General features: G+C 44.9%; 1 protein-coding gene across 1 annotated transcript in view; it reads left to right on the top strand.

The window, feature by feature from the left end:
* The first annotated feature begins 856 nt into the window (after nt 1-856).
* The window catches only part of LOC126157321 (mediator of RNA polymerase II transcription subunit 1.1), a 1,177,938-nt gene continuing 1,159,244 nt past the window's right edge, over nt 857-19,550 (top strand). Inside the window, exon 1 of the mRNA XM_049916368.1 lies at nt 857-924. The gene's annotated coding sequence lies outside the window, so the exon portion shown is untranslated. The remainder of the gene's footprint in view (nt 925-19,550) is intronic.

Here is a 19,550-nt window from a genome sequence, read left to right as displayed (position 1 = left end):
AGTGCTACTTTTTTTTAGTTTTTCGATATATATGAACCTGTGAGGTGTTGTGGTTTTCCGACAAGCCAATGGTTTGATGAATGTCTTAAGAGACGACCAGTGACATTGTAAATGTTTTCCAACGATTTATTTCTTATCTGCTAAAATGAAACATATGAAATTCCGTGCAATCAATGTTGTTACCACATAACAACTCTGAACACACGACGTCTTATTCGGATCTCATGTTGCAATTCAACAAGCTATTCTGTTAAATTTTCCTTTGACACAGAGGAATGTGTGAAATTGCTGGTGGTTTCAGAGAAAACATCTCTATAGTTTTCGGTTAAGGTAACGTTAAACCTTGTTCCAAAAACGACGACGACGTGAAACGAGGCAATTATTCTGCTACCAGTCACCTGTTGTCGAGGAAATTTCGCAATAGTCAGGCATTCCGCCAGTCTTCTGACGGCTCGTACATTAGCAAGTCATAAGAATTTTCAGAACGGTATGAAGAATGCAGAATAGTATGACATATTGGGCCATAGGAAGACAGACAACAAACGGTAATGGGCAAAAGGGCATAACATGACATTCGTCGACTATAGACGTTGTAACTTACTAATGTTGCAATTCTCTCGTATTTTTTATAGATGAAGATATTAAAACGTAACATAACTATGAAAAACGGATTTCTCACTTCTCTTTTCAGAATTATTCGGCCAGTTGACTACATGATCATTAGCGACGGAAAGCTGTTCCACAGATTTCTTTTCTTAACGTTACGCTTATTGTCTTTTAGGAGACTGTATGTTTCAAGTAAAACATTTAAGAAGGTGCTTGCTGCCCATTACAGCTGGTTTCTTTGTTTTCTTGCAGGGTTTGTGATTGGCCGGTGATGTTCCTGAGCGTCCAGTCGCTGAAGCCCGCCTGAAGAAACAGCAGGTAGGCCTATGTCAGTCTGCACACGTTGTTTGTGTATGCAATAGACCTCTGCTGTCTAAGAAACAACAACCGTCCGGCAATTTATCGTTACATGTTCTAAAATAGGCTCAGCAATCTGCACAAGGCAGTATATTTTAGCATCTTCTCCCTCATGGTGTTGGAATGAAGTGACATCTTGACTGTATCTTTAACGGATTCGATGAATTTGCCAGTGTGTGTTGCGTCAGTCACCATTATAATTCTTTATAGTTTTATTTTTGTTTATTAGATGTACAGCACTCTTGCAGGGCATTTTTCCTTGGAAACTGGCCTTAAATTAAACATTTAATTGTGCGACGATTGTTTTAGTTGTGGATGCGACAATAGCCGCACAAATTTGGGTTATTTGATGATGATCGCATGGCGTTCTTGGCCGGGAGATCTGCCGCTTTCAGGTCTTTTGTATATGGCGACACTTCGGCGACTTGATGAGGATAACATAAACACCCACTCGAGCAAAGAAAATCTCCAACGCTTCCTGGAATCGACCCCGGGATCTAGGGCTCTAACGGTGGCGACGCTAACCATTAGAGCACGTGCTGAGGGCTACCTGATAATGTAAGCGATTTTCCCACATGATATAGGCCACCCATCCAGTAAGGAAACGGCAGCAAAACTGGTGCATGATTTAGTACAATAATTTAGCGTTCAGTAGCTGTACTTCAGGTAGAAGTGCAGACTAATATTTCATCTGCTCTCCATATGTCGTATAGTGGCGCTGCCAGCTTGAGTGACTTAAGCACACTTAAAATACGAAGAAAGATTTGTCAGTAATAAATGTAGTTTGCTTTCACAAGTAAACGTTCGACCACGCGAGTGTTGTAATGGGTTTATTTTCGTTGTAGGTGAAGAGCGAATGTTAACTTTGATTTAAACGATGGTTCAAATGGCTCTGAGCACTATGGGACTTAACATCTGTGGTCATCAGTCCCCTAGAACTTAGAACTACTTAAACCTAACTAACATAAGGACATCACACACTTGATTAAACGATTACGTTAGGAACCAGTGCGTAGACCTGTAAGAACATGTGTTTCACATCCATCTACTGCAATAGTCGACCGGTCCTTTATTCCAAAAGGTACACCTCTCCATTTATGACTTCTGGATAGAGACCGGGGATTGATAGAGAAAACTATTTCCCAACGATTCGTCTCAGATTGTCATAGGTAAATGGGCAACTGTCTCAGGAGCTATTTTTTTGTTTACAGTTATTTCAGATCCCTGGACCCATATGGACGGGGTGGGGGGGGTGGGGGGGGTTCCAGCGGTATAATATTCTGCCTTTTAGCCAATGGAATTTTAAAAAGTACAACAAGAATGAGGAAAAAACCTTAGAGCTGTTCCTCTATTTTAAATTAAAATTCAAAGTCAGAAGCTATATATATATACACTCTTGGAAATTGAAATAGGAACACCGTGAATTCATTGTCCCAGGAAGGGGAAACTTTATTGACACATTCCTGGGGTCAGATACATCACATGATCACACTGACAGAACCACAGGCACATAGACACAGGCAACAGAGCATGCACAATGTCGGCACTAGTACAGTGTATATCCACCTTTCGCAGCAATGCAGGCTGCTATTCTCCCATGGAGACGATCGTAGAGATGCTGGATGTAGTCCTGTGGAACGGCTTGCCATGCCATTTCCACCTGGCGCCTCAGTTGGACCAGCGTTCGTGCTGGACGTGCAGACCGCGTGAGACGACGCTTCATCCAGTCCCAAACATGCTCAATGGGGGACGGATCCGGAGATCTTGCTGGCCAGGGTAGTTGACTTACACCTTCTAGAGCACGTTGGGTGGCACGGGATACATGCGGACGTGCATTGTCCTGTTGGAACAGCAAGTTCCCTTGCCGGTCTAGGAATGGTAGAACGATGGGTTCGATGACGTTTTGGATGTACCGTGCACTATTCAGTGTCCCCTCGACGATCACCAGTGGTGTACGGCCAGTGTAGGAGATCGCTCCCCACACCATGATGCCGGGTGTTGGCCCTGTGTGCCTCGGTCGTATGCAGTCCTGATTGTGGCGCTCACCTGCACGGCGCCAAACACGCATACGACCGTCATTGGCACCAAGGCAGAAGCGACTCTCATCGCTGAAGACGACACGTCTCCATTCGTCCCTCCATTCACGCCTGTCGCGACACCACTGGAGGCGGGCTGCACGATGTTGGGGCGTGAGCGGAAGACGGCCTAACGGTGTGCGGGACCGTAGCCCAGCTTCATGGAGACGGTTGCGAATGGTCCTCGCCGATACCCCAGGAGCAACAGTCCCTAATTTGCTGGGAAGTGGCGGTGCGGTCCCCTACGGCACTGCGTAGGATCCTACGGTCTTGGCGTGCATCCGTGCGTCGCTGCGGTCCGGTCCCAGGTCGACGGGCACGTGCACCTTCCGCCGACCACTGGCGACAACATCGATGTACTGTGGAGACCTCACGCCCCACGTGTTGAGCAATTCGGCGGTACGTCCACCCGGCCTCCCGCATGCCCACTATACGCCCTCGCTCAAAGTCCGTCAACTGCACATACGGTTCACGTCCACGCTGTCGCGGCATGCTACCAGTGTTAAAGACTGCGATGGAGCTCCGTATGCCACGGCAAACTGGCTGACACTGACGGCGGCGGTGCACAAATGCTGCGCAGCTAGCGCCATTCGACGGCCAACACCGCGGTTCCTGGTGTGTCCGCTGTGCCGTGCGTGTGATCATTGCTTGTACAGCCCTCTCGCAGTGTCCGGAGCAAGTATGGTGGGTCTGACACACCGGTGTCAATGTGTTCTTTTTTCCATTTCCAGGAGTGTATATATATATCGCAGAATGGTGAAATTTTTGTGAGAAGAAACGCTAAAGCACTGCTCTTTCATTTAAAATCTAAAGGACGTGTATTGGGCGAGAAGTGGTTCGGGAGGAGACAACATGCTCCAAAACGTAGGGACCAGGTAGGCAGGAAAACTGTGGAGATGAAGGTAGGGTTTGGGGTGGATATTAGGAATATGGAAGGCTCGAAAATAGAGGGCGAAGAGGAGTTTGGTGTGTGGGTAAGAATACTGGTAACAGGAGGAAAGGCGTGCGATTCCATGGAAAGAGCAATCTTGATGTGGAGTGGGATAGGTGGAGAAGAACTGAAGTTGATAGGAGGAATAAATATCGGAGCGGATCTCTTTGTGTGGGAGAGGGAGTTGGTTGAAGTTGCTTTGGGATCGGATACGGAGCGTGTATAGGTATAGAACTGTGGGATGTTTTTACAAAGGCGCGAGCGCCTTCCGAATTGATAGAGCTGTATAGAGGACACCACCTAACGCTACGTGAAACCGACTGCGTGATTACCTCTGCTGGCGCTGTCGCTCTCTATTAAAAGTAATCGATCGTCATTTTGTTGGCCCAAAGTCAGCATCCATATTTTATATAACTTACCACCTTCATCTGTTCTGTTAAATTCGATATAGTGTGTTTAAATATGTGGATGTTGTGTGATGTCCTTAGGTTAGTTAGGTTTAAGTAGTTCTAAGTTCTAGGGGAATGATGACCATAGATGTTAAGTCCCATAATGCTCAGAGCCATTTGAACCATTTTTTGTGTAAATATGTATGGCCTCTCACTAAATGCGGGCATGATTAAGAATTGTCTTGCCATAACACTAGTTTCACTGAATTATATTTTGCGGTTTCCATCTTGGAAAGCATGTTTTCTACTGCCGATTTATCAGTTTGTCCCAGGCGACAGTTCCTTTTGTGTTCGGAAATGTGGTTAGAATGTGGAAGCTACTTTCCGACGTCACTAAACAGTTTCATAGAGGATAATTCAGTTGTCCCCACCACTCTCGTTTTATGCAGTCAGCAATTTTACAGCTGGAGTTCCTAAAACAAGTGCCAGATTTTCAAATTCTCTCGCTTGCTACGTTCAAATTATTAGTCCTACAAAAAAAAGATGAGTAGTTCCTTTTTATAGGAAATTTTGATTAGTTAAATTTTGTACTTGCTTGCGTTTCCGCTGGTGGTCTTCATTTTCGAGTTATTCAAGAAAAAGGTACAAAAGTGATCTTCAAAAATACCTCCACTCCACACTCATCTCTCACCAGTCAGGATTTCTAGTACGTTGTTTGTGGTACTCCCTCCTACCACTGTACAAAAATTTCCGACTACACGAACTATTCCCGACATTCGAACTTTATTGTTCTCTGTTGACTCGGCTGTTACGCCACCAACATAGATGACTACTTTGATAGCATTATTATCTGAAACATGCCCGTGAGAGTAATGAACAAAAAACGACTTGTAAGCGTTACTCTAAGACTAATTACGTTGACAGTTCGATCCAAACCTAAACTTTACAAGCACAGTAGTTTCGTAGTCAGAAGGCCTGACGAACACAGCGATTTTGTTTATTTTTGCTGTTAAAATTCAGAAAACTGTTAGGGAAAAATTACACAAACGTCATTTTTACAGTTTGTAAGTGCTCCACTGAGCTGGCGGCCTAATAATGTCAGGCGATGAGGGCCAAAAAGGGCGAATGCGGGAAACGATTCGTGCAGTCGCAAATATTTATACAGTAGTAGGAAGGAGTGCCATGAACAATATATTAGAGATTGGAGTGTAGGATTGGGGTATGTTTTTCTTGAATAACTCGAAAACCGTGGCCTCCAGCGAAAACTTATGCCAGTACAGAACGTAATGAAATTAAATTTCCTACAAAAAGCTCCTGCTCATTCTTTTTCCTAAATTAATAGTTTGCGCGTAGCGAGCGAGCGAGCGAGGCAAGCTATAATATTTCGGGTTGCATAAAGTGACAGCGGTAGGGGCAGCTGAATCACCCTGCCTCACAGTCCAGAAGTTTTAGTTGAAATAAATACATTACACGCTGTGTGAAGTCAAACCTCTGTTAAAGGGTATACTGAGAAGAAGTTGTTAAATCACTGAGAGGATATGTTCATAGTCTCACTTTCCCTCTAGTCTAGTAAGCTCTCGCACTAAGTGTTATTCTGTACAATTATGCCACTAGATGTTAAAAATCTATGAATCTCTACGAAATTGTAGTCATTGCTATAGTCACTGCTACACGATACCAATTACAGCTACAAACACCCAATTCACACCTATCCACAAAGTTCCCTGTCCTGCGGCTGCAGCTATCTTAAGCTCTTTGGAATAACGGTTTCAGATCTACATCTATATCAACATGGATACTCTGCAAATCACATTTAAGTGCCTGGCAGGGCGATCATCGAACCACCTTCACAATTCTCTATTATTTCAATCTTGTATAGCGCGCGGAAACAACGAACACATATATGTTTCCGTACGAACTCTGATATCCCCTATAATTATCGTGGTGATTGTTCCTCCCTATGTAGGTCGGTGTGCACAAAATATTTTCACATTCGGAGGAGAAAGTCGGTGATGGGAATTTCGTGAGAAGATTCCATCGCAAAGAAAAACGCCTTTGTTTTAATGATGTCCAGCCAAATCTTGTATCTTTTCAGTGACACTCTCTCGTATTTTTCGTAATAATAAAAAACGTGCTGCTCTTCTTTGAACTTTTTCGATGTACTCCGTCAGTCCTATCTGGCAAGGATCTCACACCGCGCAGCAGTATTCTAGAAGATGACGGACAAGCGTAGTGTAGGCATTCTTCTTAGTAGATCTGTTACATTTTCTAAGTGTCCTGCCAATAAAAGCGGTCTTTGGTTAGCCTTCCCCAAAACATTTTCTGTCTGTTCCTTCCAAATTAAGTTGTTCGTAATTGTAATTCCTAGGTATTTAGGTGAATTTACGGCCTTTGGATTTGACTGATTTATCGTGTGACAGAAGTTTAACGAATTCCTTCAAGCACGACCTCACACTTTTCGTTATTTAGTGTCACCTGCCAATTTTCGCACCATTCAGATATCTTTTCTAAATCGTTTTGCAATTTTTTTTATCTTTTGATGACTATTAGACGATAAACGGCAGCGTCATCTGCAAACAACCTAAGACGGCTGCTCAGATTGTCTCCCAAATCGCTTATATAGATAAGAAACAGCAACGGGGTCTATAACACTACCTTGGGGAACGCCAGAAATCATTTCTGTTTTACTCGATGACTTTCCGTCAGGTATTTCGAACTGTGACCTCTCTGACAGGAAGTCACAAATCCTGTCACATAACTGAAACGATATTCCATAAGCACGCCAGTTCACTACATGTGGTACAGTGTCAAAAGCCTTCCGGAAATCCAGAAATACGGAATCGATCTGAAATCCCCTATCAGTAGCACTCACACTTCATGCGAATAAAGAGCAGTTGTGTTTCACAGGAACGATGTTTTATAAACCCATGTTGACTGTGCGTCAATAGACAGTTTTCATCGAGGTAGTCCATAATGTTTGAACACAATATATGTTCTAGAATCCTGCTGCATATCGACTTTAATGACATGGGCCTGTAATTAACTGGATCACTCCTACTACCTTTCTTGAATATTGGTGTGACCTGTGCAACTTTCCAGTCTTTTGGTACGGATCTTTTGTCGAGCGAACGGTTGTATATGATTGTTAAGTATGGAGCTAATAAATCAGCATACTCTGAAAGGAACCTAATTGGTATGCAGTCTGGACCAGAAGACTTGCTTTTATTAAGTGGTTTAACTTGCTTCACTATTCCGAGGTTATTTACTTCTACGTTACTCATGTTGGCAGCTGTTCTCGATTCGAATTCTGGAATATTTACTTCGTCTTCTTTTGTGAAGGCATTTCGGTAGGGTCTGTTTAGTAACTCTGCTTTGGCAGCACGGTCTTCGATAGTATCTCCATTACTATCGCGCAGAGAAGGCATTGATTGTTTCCTGCCGCTAACATACTTCACATACGACCAGAATGTCTTTCGATTTTCTGCCAGGTTTCGAGACAATGTTTCGTTGTAGAAACTCTTATAAGAATCTCGCATTGAAGCCCGCTGTCAATTTCGAGCTTCTGTAAATGATAGTAAATCTTGGGGATTTTGCGTCTGTTTAAATTTGTCATGTTTGTTTCGTTGTTTCTGCAACAGTGTTCTCACCCGTTTTGTGTACCAAGGAGGATCACCTTCGTCGTTTGTTAATTTATTTGGTACAAATCTCTAAATTGCACCCGATACTATTTCTCTGAATTCAAGCCACATCTGGTCTACGCTTATGTTATTAATTTGGAAGGAGTGGAGATTGTCTCTCAGGAAGACGTCAAGAGAATTTTTATCTGCTTTCTTGAATAGGTATATTTTTTGTTTAGTTTTGGAGGATTTGGGGTTTAAAATGTTCAGTCTCTCTACGACAACCCTGTGTTCACTATTCCCTGTATCCGTTTTGATGCTCGGTACTAACTCAGAATTATTTGTTGCTAAGAGGTCAAGTGTGTTTTCATAACCGTTTACTATTTGCGTGTGATCATGAACTAACTGTTCGAAATAATTTTCGGAGAATGCGTTTAGCACAATTTCGGATGATGTTTTATGCGTACTTCCGGAATTAAACATATATTTTCGCCAACATATAGAGGATAAATTAAGGTCACCACCAACTATTATCGTATGAGTCGGGTACGTGTTTGCAATCGAACTCAAGTTTTCTTTGAACCTTTCAGCAAATGTATCATCTGGAGGTTGGTAAAAGGCTCCAGTTATTATTTTATTCCAGTTGCCAACAGTGACCTTGCCCATACTAGCTCACAGGAAATACCTACTTCAATTACGCGACAAGATAAACTACTTCTAACAGCAACAACCACGCCACCGCCAACCGTGTTTAGCCTATCCTTTCGGAACACCGTTAGGTTCTTCCCAAAAATTTCAGCTGAGCATATCTCCGGCTTTAGCCAGCTTTCAGTGCCTATAACGATTTGAGCATCAGTGCCTTTTATTAGCATTCCAAAGCTCCCTCTTCAGCTTCGAATGGCTTCGTGCAGTGTTACCAAAGCTTTGATATGGTCCTCTATCTCATTGTCACACTGACACACCCAGCACTGTATCACGATGATTAGGCGGCTAGAGCAGTCACCTGGATTGTCCTGACTCAGCTGCAACCTGTCCGCTTCTCGGTTAGGCGGACTTCTTGAAGGGGTGTGAGCAGTTGCGGAGACCAGTCGGCGCTGACCTTAGTCGTGGTCAAAATGTCGTGCAAGCTGTTGAATCTCATCCATAACTGATTTTTCACTTCCTCCACTATCGCCAGTCTTCGAATACTACAACGTCCACTTCTCCTACGAATTTCGTTTCCTCACAATGAGGCAGTTTGCTGCTTCGTTGGTCGTCTTTCAAACTTTTTTGACCACATTGGAAGTGTGTGCAACTCTAAACCACCCTGGAAAATGATGGTTGCAGCGTTATTCTCCTCTAAATGCTTAAAGCCACTTCACCAGTTGGGTGCGTCTTTTGGTTTGGGTCTTCAAATGGTTCAAATGGCTCTAAGCACTATGGGACTTAACATCTGAGGTCATCAGTCCCCTAGACTTAGAATTACTTAAACCTAACTAACCTAAGGACATCAAATACATCCATGCCCGAGGCAGGATTCGAACCTGCGACCGGAGCACCAGCACGGTTCCGGACTGAAGCACCTAGAACCGCTCGGCAACAACGGCCGGCGTTTGGGTCTTCCATCGGCGTGTTATGGTTTAGTGGCATGGGATTTCAGACACATACCTGCGAACAAACAAAAAATTAATTACAAAACTTTAGTTTTTGGAGACAATAGTTGTAACTGCTTGAATATACATCGTGAGGTTCTGGAACGACGTTTCCAGAGAGCTCCATTCCATCGCTTCCATTTCAGTTTCGAACTAAGTGCTGCTCAGCAGGGCCCTGCTTACGTCAGTGACGCTTAAGCCCTCATCACACGGGACGTGCATGCAGACGGAATATCCAACGTCACGTGAGACAGCGCCGTCAGCACACGGGACGATGTGGTTAACGTGATTTCGCGCTCTCAGATCTCTTTAGCGACAATTGTCCGCTTTATCTGGCTCGCAAACCGTACATTTTATTCACAAAAACGGACGCGCGTAAAACTCCTATGTTAGCTCTATTAAAACACGCATTTCCTCCCTTCTCCATGTGCTAGCTATATTGTTCTGCCTGCTATATTGTTCTGCCTGTGGTATACATAAATAATAACTTCAGTATCCGTGAACATGTAATAAGACAAAAATGAAAAATATATGGCCACCAAAGGACATCTGCTTATAAAATAACACAAAATCGAAGAAAGTCACTCCTGAAAAAAAAACGCACTTACGTTTGCATAACATGAAATATTACAATTTCTGATAATTTCATAAGAAAGTCCCATAACCTTTTAAAAAAATGAGAAGATGGAAAAAAATTGGATATGGCGAAACGCAAACCCCGTACCGGTCTATCCTCTGTTCTGTTGCGTGGCGTGTCTACTAACTATGCTCCGATGAAGCTCTATGATCGACCTTGTTCTGTATGTACGGTCTCCTGAAGGCTTCAATAACCGAAATCTTATTGACATTTAATTACAACCAATCGTAACAGAATGACATATTTTCATGAATCTTCAATATTCTGTTGCCTTAAAATGGTTTACTTTCGTAACGCGCGAGTTATAACACGAAAATGACTATACGAAATCCTTTAACCACCAATATGCCGGTTCTTGTAAATTTATTACAATAAATCGTACCCATAACGATTCGTTCTCGAGACATTCAATGTGCTGGTGCTTAGAAACAGCATGTGTTGATGAAGTGTGAAGTATAAGATAAAACACATCGAATATGGGTTCCACTGAACACGACAGATACAGTACAGCGTCTCCTTTTTTGCGTGTAACGTAGGGAGTGTTTTTGCTTCCTATTGGTTCTATCTTGTATTGTATGTTAACCGGGGGGCCTATAAACAACGGAGAAGCACCGTCCCCGCCGCAGCCGCCATGGTGTACAACCCCACGACGACTACCGCAGTCCACACCCCTCTGCCGCCCCACACCGAACCCAGGGTTATTGTGCGGTTCGGCCTCCGGTGGACCACCCGAGGGAACGTCTCACGCCAGACGAGTGTAATCCCTATGTTTGCGTGGTATAGTAATGGTGGTGTACGCGTACGTGGAGAACATGTTTGCTCAGCAATCGCTGACATAGTGTAGCTGAGGCGGAATAAGGGGAACCAGCCCGCATTCGCCGAGGCAGATGGAAAGCCGCCTAAAAACCATCCACAGACTGGCCGGCTCACCGGACCTATACACAAGTCCGCCGGGCGGATTCGTGCCTGTAACCAGGCGCTCCTTCCCAATCCGGAAATCCGTGAGTTAGACCGTACGGCTAACCGGGCGCGCCTTGGTTCTACCTTACTTGGCACCTTGCCAGAAATATTTCGGCAGTTATTTTGTGTTTCAAGTGGCGAAATTATTCCTAATTGTGAAAGAGCAGGAAGTGACGTCACGATATACGTAGAGCTCCACGTTAGCGTCAGGTAGTCCTACCAGGGAGACGGCGGCTTTGCGCCAGTGTCCACGGCGACGGCGCGTGCACAGTTTCCGCTTGGCCGCCCACTGCACTGCGCAGCGCCGCACGCCTGCGACCAGAGCCGGAGCACACCGGTGCAAGCCGGGCGGTCCGCGCCACGTCGGGCACGCGACACTGTCCAGCACTTCCTGCCAGAGCGCTGGGGTGGGCACGCGCAGGCGCAGCCACGCCGTAAGCGATCAGCCGCTATACTTCTGAAGTGATTGCAGGGCGGATGGTTTAGCTACAGGAAAATCTGTTCAGACCTAGATCAATTACACAGCCACAACAGGCTGTAAAAGTAGCTCACTTTTGGAACTGGACAGATGAGAGACTGAGATTAAGTGAATCATTTAAAGGTATTGACCGGGAAAAGGCATTCAGTAGAGTGAACTAGGGCAGGGCTTCCCAACGTGTGGTCCGCGGACCCGTTAGGGGTCCGCCGGCTCTTTCTAGGGGGTCCGCGGCCAACCTTCACCAAATCGTGTAAAATAATGAGTAAAATTATTGAACAAAAATGTGGAAATCAAATTCATCACTATTTTTTTCGTGTGAAAAACATGTATACTTTTACTTCAGATCGTATTCCCAAGCAGCCTTTGCGGTTCCTAAGTGAGAACGCATACACAGTTTAGTGCCAGAGAATGCGGCTGCTCTGAACGACTGTTTCGCAACAATACGGGGGTCGTTTCTGCACCGGCTCACTTCGGTAGATGCGCTGAAAACTTTTACGGATGCGCGGAGCGAGCTTTGTCGACCAATCACAGCGCTCGCTGGCACGTATGCGGCCGCAGGCATCATTGAATGTTGAACTTGCTTTGTCAGTGCACTACCTGTTTCATAAGTCGATTTTTGACCTTCAAGTTGTTTTCATTCATCTCTAAACCAAAGACTATAGATTCTTCGGAGGGGGGCGGGGGCAGGGGGTTAGTCGGGAACATGGAACTTGCATTAAGAAGCTTTCAGTTCCCATGGGTTTCGCTCTGAAATTTAAAGTTACTTTGCTCTTGGCTAGGGGTCCGCCATGTATTTTCGACTGAAGAAGGGGTCCACCAGCTGAAAAGGTTGGGAAGCCCTGCACTAGGGTATATTCTGTCCGAAAGGACAAACCAACCACCGTGTCGTCTTCAGTCGCAGGGCGTCGTTGGATGCGAATATGGAGGGGCGTGGGGTCAGCACAGCGCACCCCTAGCCGTTGTCAGTTTTCGTGAATTGGAGCCGCTACTCATTGGTCAACTAGCTCCTCAAAAATGGTTCAAATGGCTCTGAGCACTATGGGACTTAACTCCTGTGGTCATCAGTCCCCTAGAACTTAGAACTACTTAAACCTAACTAACCTAAGGACATCACACACATCCATGCCCGAGGCAGGATTCGAACCTGCGACCGTAGCGGTTACGCGGTTCCAGACTGTAGCGCCTAGAATCGCACGGCCACTCCGGCCGGCACTAGCTCCTCAGTTGGCATCAAGAGGCTGAGTGCACGCTAGTAGGTCAACAGTACATGGCGGCCCGCATGGTCATCCATCCAAGTGCCAACCACACACGACGGCGCTTAACTTCGGCGATTTGACTGCAGCCGGTGTATGCTACAAATCAGAAGGGGTATGAGTACCAGTCTAGGTTGCATACTTCATAAATCAAGGCGGCGCTGTTACATCAGTGCTAACGGGCGTCCTTCGTCTCCGCTGTAGTTCCACGAGTGTGACAACTGCGGCGCTGTGGTCGCTTCACACTCGTCGACTCGTTCTCTCTCACTGAACCATGCAACAGTGTGAGGCTAGTTGTGACTTGTTGTTCCTGCCGAAGATGAGTACACGATCCTGCTGCTGTGAGGTAACACTGAAGACTCAAAGTAATCGATTACCGAGATCAGATGACGATTAACGAAGCTGTGTGTTACGAGGGACTGGAGGCATTAGCAAGTTCAGCACTTACCAGGACTCTGGTCATCAAGCGTATGTACGCTAATGTTGATTTAGAGGGATTTCACTTCACCCCTCCTCATACAATTATCATTATATTTCTGAAGCCATACCACTCCTGTTACTGCAAATTCCTATTATCTCAAGATAGGATAGAATACCTTTTGCTTCATCTGCGAATCGCATAAATTTCTTTATGTGTCATTTCGTAATCTGAATATCTGGATGTTGTGTTTTTGATGTGAGATTTGAGAACCAGTCTTAAGGGAACGAAAATTGCCTTAACACGCTTTGTGGCTGGCCGTACGAACAGCCTTTAACTAGAGGTGAGGAGTTGTTCCCGGTCCGACAAGAGACTCTTTGGTACGTGGTATTTATACAGGCCTGTAGTTGAATATCAAGATTTTCTAGATCAGATTCCAATCTGTTACACTCCGGGCTTATGAAATTTTCTGCATAATTGGGCGCGGTCTGTAGTCCAAATTCCGCCAGCGAAGATGGAATAATGGAATGGAAGGCGGCTAGCTGTGCCGAGGACACTCCTGGTGTAAAACAAAAGACGCCCGTCCGACATGTTTGCCGTGGACCGTTTTTCTCGCCGCCTCCTGGGGCGCTGCGCAGCTCGCGGAGGTAATTTCGAATTTAATTTGGGCCGCGCGCTGACGAGCGGCCGCCACCGGGCTGTAAACACCGGCCCCTCTGATTGTGGGCTGGCCCAGCCCTGGCGCCGGCCAGGGTCGTGCCGGGGACGCCCGCTGTCTCCGTCTGCCAGACTATCTCGTTACCCTCCTCTAATAAATATAGTCCGCCGTTTCATTATCTCCAGCCTGGGCGTTCAGTTCTGTAACGAACCAACACACACTGTCCCATTTCTTTCGGTGACCTCGTCTCTCTCACGGACTTCATTTGCATCCCCACCTTTCCCGTTGCAGTTGCGTCTGATTGTAACCCCTCACCTTTCATACTGGAAGCTACATCTCGACAGAAATTTCCTGCGTAACCGTCGTCAGTGTTAGTGGAGGCACCGAGATCTACCAAATGACACTATCTAACTGGGTAGTCTTTTCAGCGCGTTTAGATGATTTTCAAACTTCAGGTAACATTACAGAACAATCGAACACGTCTTCTTCAGCTGGAACAGGTGGAATACTTCGACATCCACAAATGTCTTTTCTGTCACATAGCTCCACATTATTTACAATTAAGACTTAAGCCAACAGCTTGGTTTTGTTGCTCCAAAAACTGATTCGATGTAGCTCTCCAGGCTACCTTATTCCATGTAATTCACTTCATCTCTGTGTAGCTACTGCAACATGTATCAATTTGCACTTCCATGCTGTATTCCATCCTTGGTCCCTCTCTATGGTTACCGTTTGTATTTCAAGCTCTTCCCTCCACTACCAGACAGATGATTCGTCGATGCTTCAGACGTGTCCTCTCAATCTATCCCTGGCCTTCTGTACACTTTGGAAGGTAGGAGATGAGGTACTGGCGGAAGTAAAGCAGTGATGACGGGGCGTGAGTCGTGCTTGGGTTGCTCAGTTGGTAGAGAACTTGCCCGCGAAAGGCAAAGGTCCCGAGTTCGAGTCTCGCCGGCACGGTAGCTCAGCGTCTTCTGTCAGAAGGTTAGCAGCCCTCTGTAACAAAAAAGAAAACTGAGTTAATCGATCAACAACGAACTTAAACGGATGTCTTACGACGTCCGCCCCGAGCAGATTCAACGAAAAAATGAGATCTAAAAAAAAAAAAGAAGAAGAAGAAGAGTCTCGGTCCGGCACACAGTTTTAATCTGCCAGGAAGTTTCGTATCATCGCACACTCCGCTGCAGAGTGAAAATCTCATTCTGGAAACCTGTCCCTTCTTTCAGTCAGTGCGTCATAAACTTAGTTTTTCTCCCAATCTGATTCAGTAACTACAGTTTATTCGATCTATCCATCAATTTTCGGCATTGCTCTGTAGCGCCACATTTCAAAAGCTCCGATTCTCTTCTTGTCTGAATTGTTTATCGTCCACGTTTCACTTTCGTAGAAGGCTACACTCAAGAAAAGTACCTTTAGAAAATAGTTCTTAATATTTCATATTCGATGTTAACTATTTTCTCTTTTTCAGAAAATCTCATTTTGCTATTTCCGGTCTGCATTTTATATATATCCTCTCTATTTCGGCCGTCGTTAGTTAGTTTGTTTCCAAAAAGCAAAGCTGGCTATTACTTTCAGTGTTTCATTTCTTAATCAAACTTCTTCAGCATCGCATGATTTAATTCGACTACATTCCGTTACCCTTGTTTTACTTTTACTGATGTTAATCCTATTACCTCTCTCAAAGATACTATCCATTCCGTTCCAGTTCTGCGACAAAATTACAATATCATCGGCAAACCTCAAACATTTTGTATATCTTCTTCATTATAAATTTGTGTTTAGTTTCCTTCATATCTTACTCATGCTCAAAAATGAAATTACATCGGAGTTAGACTACAGTGCCGTCTCACTCCCTTCTTAATCAATGCTTCCGTTTCATGCTCTTTGTGCGTAACTTTCGCTGTATGTATTTTATTGCTGCTACCCTAAAAATTTTAGAGAGTGTAGATCAGTCAACATTGTCGTAAGCTATCTACAAATAAAAAAAAAGAAATTTTAACGTAGGTTTGCCCTTCTTTAATCTATCTTCCAAAACAACTTGTAGTCAGTATTGCCTCGCGTATGTCGACATTACTCCGGAATGGTAATTGGTCTTCCCTGAATTAAACGTCTAACAATTTTTGAATTTGCTGTCTGTGATTGGCCGTCCACACCTAGCTGGAATGTTATCAGCAGCCGGTGAAGATGCTAGACCATTCACACGAACAAGATACTTGGAAGTGTCTTGTGTCAAATATAGCTCTTAATTTTCTAAAATCCCTTGTCATTTTCGAGATACTCAGTTTGGTGCTGTTTTTCTCTCGAAAAGCTATAGGAGACATTTGGAAACTGATCCAGGTTCCACCCATCTTTGTAGATATTGAAGGGGCAAACGATAATGTTGTTGTTGTTGTTGTTGTTGTTGTTGTTGTGGTCTTAAGTCCTGAGACTGGTTTGATGCAGCTCTCCATGCTACTCTATCCTGTGCCAGCTGCTTCATCTCCCAGTACTTACTGCAGCCGACATCGTTATGAATCTGCTTATTGTATTCATCTTTTGGTCTCCCTCTACGATTTTTGCCCTCCACGCTGCCCTGCAATACTAAATTGGTGATCCCTTGATGCCTCAGAACATGTCCTATCAACCGATCCCTTCTTCTAGTCAAGTTGTGCCACAAACTCCTCTTCTCCCCAATTCTATTCAATACTTTCTCATTAGTTATGTGATCTACCCATCTAATCTTCAGCATAATGTTACAATTGCCTTAATATGGGAGAGAATGGTAGAGATTACTCTGCCCTGCAACTTCCTTTATGGCATAAGCAAATTTTTCATGAGAAGGACTCTCCTCTTATATCTAAAAAAAATAAAAATAAAAAAAAAAACTGTAGGTCCATGGTACGCCACCGTCGGTCTTCCGTAGGATTCGATATTAAGGCCGTACTGTTTAAAGATTACATGGCGCCCATAGAAACCAAGCTGCTAAGAGCTATTCAAGTACTTCAGTATGCTTATATTTTACGTAAGCCGTCCGGAGTGGCCGAGCGGCCCTAGGCGCTACAGTCTAGAACCGCGCGATCGCTACGTTCGCAGGTTCGAATCCTGCCTCTGGCATGAATGTGTGTGATGTCCTTATGTTAGTTAGGTTTAAGTAGCTCTAAGTTCTAGGGGACTGATGACCTCAGAAGTTAAGTCCCACAGTGCTCAGAGCCATTTGAACCATTGTTTTATGTAAATATACTTATGCTACCAGGCTTAAAGGACAAAGGAAAGTAATGAGTTCAGCAATGTCCCAGTTAGAAACATGGTTGGCGTCTAAAGGGTTTAGGCTTTCAGCTCTCATGACGGCTTTCGCTAACATTGGCAAGCGAAAGATATTTAACAATGTAATGGCTTTTACCATTTTGGGGGGGGGGGCAATAGGAATGGGTGGAGTGGGTGATGATTCGTATGATCCCCCCTTGGACCTTCGTCTGGACAGCATTATCCCCTACGTCTGGAAAAGGCAAACTGAGAAATGCGAAAGCTTCGTGAAACTCTAGTGTTCCTTCGTCCAAGCCACTTGTGTTATGTATGTAAGTTCAAGATCTATGGTAAGATCACGTAGTGCAGGCTCTTGGTTCAGCCGGAAACGCGTCAGCGTTGTGAGAGTGGTAAGATAGATTCGAAGTTCTGCTGCGTCCGGCGACAGTTTCACTGTAAGGGCGCTTGACGCACTGACTTTTCGTAGAGATGGTAAAACAAGAGATATGAAACATTGCTCCATTTCATTTAAACAGCTTTGCAGAGCTCGCAGAGAAAGCTTTGGCGCACTCGCAATATCATAAACATCCAATATGGCAATAATGTATAATTAAGGCGGCTGTCAGATGCGAGGGGCACGCACGAGTCGAGAGAGGAGCGGCCGGGACTTTTCTGTTTGAGATGTCAGTGGGCGCTGCAGTCGGGCGCAGCGTTCTCATTAAGGCTATGGCGTGCTCCTCTGATGTCTGCTTGTGGGGCAAATTATAAGCGGGGCGAACCTGGCGCGCTTTCATTTAGAGTATTAGTTAACAAGGGAAGCGGGGAGAGGCTTCCATATTTACAGCTCAATCAGCGGAGTAGTGCCCCGTTGGTGCGGGGTCAGTCGCCAGACAGCCCGACCCGGGGCTGGGTCTGCCTCCCTTCGGGTTAGAGACCTCGCGCTCCTCCTCCTCCCTGGTCACCGTGATTAAATCCGTGTAAATAAATAGAGAACCATAATGGCGGCAGCTGATTATTCCTGCGTATCGCAGCCGATTTTAATCTCGCCCATTTGGAGTTGTTAAGAGTAATTCCAGTCCGCTCCAAGGCGGACGGCGCCTGGGGGGGCCGTGGCACTTTTATCCCCTACCCCCGCTGCCCCCCTCCCTCCCTCTCTTCTGCGGCCAGGTCCAAATTTATTTGCGACTGCCGACTCAGAATATTTAATTACACCGGCGAAAAGTGGTTCCTCTCGTATTTAATAAAATGCCCGGCGGCTATAATATGCGCAGCAGTGGTGGTAGGAAAAATTAAAAGTGAGTATCGGAGGTTGGGAGTATGGGGAGGGGAGGGGGGGGTTAGGAACAGTAAAGTGGAGGATCAGAATGGTACCACTGCCGTGCGTCACGCAATTTAGACTTCCGAATCCGATGTGGAGGACGTCAACGCGTTCGGAATTAATTAATAAAAGCACACCCGCCGTTGTTGTGCATGGCGTGCAGGATAAAGACCGCGATGGACTCTCAGTTTGCATTCCGCGAAGTGCAGCATTCATTTGCACGCGCTGACAACGACGAACCAATTATATGTCAATTAACGCTTTCTGTCTGACGCTCACCATCGATCCCATGTGTATAAAACGCTATACTGGCTATTTTCCGGATTTTCCATTTAAAATCTTAATGCAGCTGTTGGCTAAATCACGCTAAATGAATAAATGAAACTGTTTTTGTACGAGTGATGTGTTTCCGATGTTAATAAAAGGCTTCCTTATATAAATGGCCAGTATACCACTGGCGACACAAACAAAGGTGATGCTCCCTTCGTTTAACACTTCAAGAATTCCCGAAGCGTTCAGCTTCACGCTTGTGCACTAGAAAAACTTTCGAAGATTGGTTTAGCGTGGTACTGAAAACTTCTATTACAAACCTCTGGGACGTGTAGAGGGATCTGTGTAGACAATGATTTGAATAGGAATTCTTATACAAACATGTTTCTTGAGAAACCGATAATGTTCTTCTGTGAGCGGTAATCCCTGTTGTTATTGCGGACCATCAGTGGAAGAGAAGACACTGCATAAGCAAACACTTATGAGTCAATACTGTAGGTAAACTCATTAATTAGTAGGTAACGAATGTAGTCATTATGAGTGTGACAAGTATTGCTATTAGTCTTTCACTCAGAAGACACGGCATGTAGAAGTTTAGGTGTTTATTTCCGTAGCACCGAAACATTTCTAGTGAGAAGCTCCTATCCAAAATGCTGTCTACTCGGTCTTCAAAATTGCTCTCACAGCGCACTAGGAATCTCTAAACTTCCTGTATTTCCAGACTCTGAGT

This window comes from Schistocerca cancellata, chromosome 2 (assembly GCF_023864275.1).
Source record: "Schistocerca cancellata isolate TAMUIC-IGC-003103 chromosome 2, iqSchCanc2.1, whole genome shotgun sequence".
NCBI classification, from domain to species: domain Eukaryota; kingdom Metazoa; phylum Arthropoda; class Insecta; order Orthoptera; family Acrididae; genus Schistocerca; species Schistocerca cancellata.
The sequence above is the reverse complement of the archived record's forward strand: the minus strand, read 5'-3'. Positions and strand labels throughout refer to the sequence as shown.